The sequence below is a fragment of the Mus pahari genome, chromosome 5 (assembly GCF_900095145.1).
Source record: "Mus pahari chromosome 5, PAHARI_EIJ_v1.1, whole genome shotgun sequence".
Classification (NCBI taxonomy): Eukaryota; Metazoa; Chordata; class Mammalia; order Rodentia; family Muridae; genus Mus; species Mus pahari.
This window is the reverse complement of record NC_034594.1, coordinates 82,916,276-82,918,909: the sequence shown is the minus strand read 5'-3', so window position 1 is coordinate 82,918,909 and position 2,634 is coordinate 82,916,276. Positions and strand designations below refer to the sequence as shown.

The 2,634-nt window shown below is 40.8% G+C and overlaps 1 protein-coding gene across 1 annotated transcript in view; it reads right to left on the bottom strand.

Moving 5' to 3' along the window:
- Positions 1-1,566, bottom strand: part of Serpinb12 (serpin family B member 12) — a 25,880-nt gene extending 24,314 nt beyond the window's left edge. The window contains exon 1 of the mRNA XM_021199011.2: positions 1,451-1,566. The gene's annotated coding sequence lies outside the window, so the exon portion shown is untranslated. The remainder of the gene's footprint in view (positions 1-1,450) is intronic.
- Between the last annotated feature and the right edge of the window lie 1,068 nt (positions 1,567-2,634).

Below are 2,634 nucleotides of genomic sequence, written 5' to 3'. Positions count from 1 at the left end.
AACATATACAGCTAGAGACACTAGCTCAAGGGATACTGGTTAGTTCTTATTGTTGTTCCACCTATAGGGTTGCAGTCCCCCTTAGCTTCTTGGGTACTTTCTCTAGCTCCTCCATTGGGGACCCTGTGTTCCATCCAATAGCTGACTGTGAGCATCCACTTCTGTGTTTGCCAGGCACTGGCAAAGCATCAAGAGAGACAGCTATATCAGGGTCCTTTCAGCAAAATCTTGCTGGAGTGTGCAATAGTGTCTGCATTTGGTGGCTGATTATGGCCCTATTTTTTTAAAATAAGGTTTTATCAGAAAGCACACATGTAGTCACATAGTATTATCGATGACTTGAGTAGTTGTGAAGGAACCCCATGTCCTACAAATTGACTCCTCTGCCCTTCTCTAAAAAGTTTGCGGAGCCCTGCTATAAGTGATGAACCTTCGTAACTTTGAGGCCTGTGAACTATTTATATCCTTAAATATGTAGCTGATCCTTACACTGACTAAATGGATAGCATACTGATAAGAAATATAGATTCTTCCAGTAAAAATGTGTTTAGGGCTAGAGAGAGAGTGGTTAAGAGCTCTTGTTCTTGCAAAGGACCTGAGTTCAGTCTCTAGTACCCATGTCAGGAAGCTTATAACTGCCTGTAACTCCATGGAATCTAATGGCTCTAACATTCATGAGCACCTACACGACCTACAACCCCCCCAGAGAGACAGAGACAGAGACAGAAAGACATATACAGAGAGACAGGGACAGAGAGACAGAGAAGTAGATAATTTAAAAATACATGTATTGGTTTGATCTCAATTCCAGGGAAAACTCTAAATTCCTTTTAATTATGCTGTAAAATAATAGCCCAGACATTGATTTATTGGACCACTAGTTATCAAATGCCAACTATGTGTCCAACACTAGGTACATGAAGTATGAGGACAGCATTGTCCCTCTATCATGAAATCTAGTACAATAGACCTCTACAGTACAGACTAGACCTTCTGCATTCATATATGAAAACATCAATTTAAGATCTTATATGAGCTGGGCATTGTTGGCACAGACCTTTAATCCTGAAGGCAGATGCAGGGGGGATCTCTGTGATTCCCAGACCAGTGTGATCTACACATTGAGTTTCAGGACAGCCAGAGTTACATGGAGAAACCCTCTCTCAAACAAACAAACAAACAAATAAACACCAAAAGCTCTTATATGTAGTAGGCCTTTCCATATCCATTGTTTCATTCAGACTTCCAGCATGACTTGAGAAAAAAATTAGAACTCAGCATTTTAGTCATCAGGCTAGAAAGTAGCAGAATGGGTGGCAATTGAATACCTACATGTTTTCCATGTTTACCCCAGAGTAAAAGTCTCCAGCATGCATGCCTTACACACGAGGACAACTAGCCCCAAGAGCCATCACTACCTACAGGAGCTTATCTACTTCTCAATACATACCTGCAACCTAGTGAGGCCGGTCTCCAACTGAAGTCCAAGCTCTGATGAAGTCAATTCAATACCTCAAGGTAAGAACAGCCAAGTTCTACAGCCTGCAGAGACTGGTAAGGAGAGGTGTTGAGCAAGCAATTCTGTGACTTTTAAATAATGATCATGAATCAGATTGTTTTTTTAAGCTGGCACACTGCCTGCTTATTTCGAGAAACCCATAGATTAGGGGATAGAGCCTTTAATAATTTGGCTGCTAAAGGGACCAGAGCCTGGAATTTCCGCTCTTTGTTCTCCCTAAGCACTTTACATGCCTTTAAGTATAATGCTACATCACAAGTTTATAATCTACACACAGAATACACCAAACAAATCCAAGTGGAGTATTCTCCACAACCTGTGCCCTTGCATCACCAAATGATCTTGGCACAGATGGGTCTGTATAGTCATAAGCCACATGGAAATCTATAGCTATATTTTCAGGTCTTCTCAACAGCTCCTCTCAATTCTTCTGTTGCCCACTCAGTCATGATCACAGATCCACAGCTGTCTAGGATAATTCCCTAACCATATTCATAGCTAACATTTTTTTTCCTTCTGGGATCTCATACAGTACATAAAGAATTGGCAAAATCCCCTTTCCTTCCTTTCTTGCCCCAGTTCCCTCTCTCCAACTCTTTCTTCCTCATCTCCTCTGTTCCTTAACCCATTGATCCAACCCACCAATTTTCTCTGTCTGTGGCTTCCTCTTTCCCTGGTAGCAGCCCCTTGTCAGTAAGGCCCAAACAGATGAATTAATCCTCCAGCATGTTTCAGCAGATAGTATCTAGGAACATAAACTATTGGCTCTTTTTTAAGCACAATTTTTATTTTGTTAAGGGTTTTATTTTGTTAAGGGTTTTATTTTGTCTTGAGGTGGCTTCAGGATATTTGAGGTCATTTTGCTCTAATTGGTAGAATGAACACAAGGTTCTATCATTGGATTTTGAGAGAAAGGCTCTATGACCAATCTGAAGGCAGCACAGTGCAGTTCATCATCAGAGACCACTCTATCCTCTAAGACATGAGCAAACTCCCATAGGTGCCTATAATCACATAGCATGAGATCTGAAAGTACTTAAACTTGTGTACTGTTGCAAATTCAAACCACAATGCTATAAAACAGGCTTAAGCCATAGAATAATTATATAACCAGT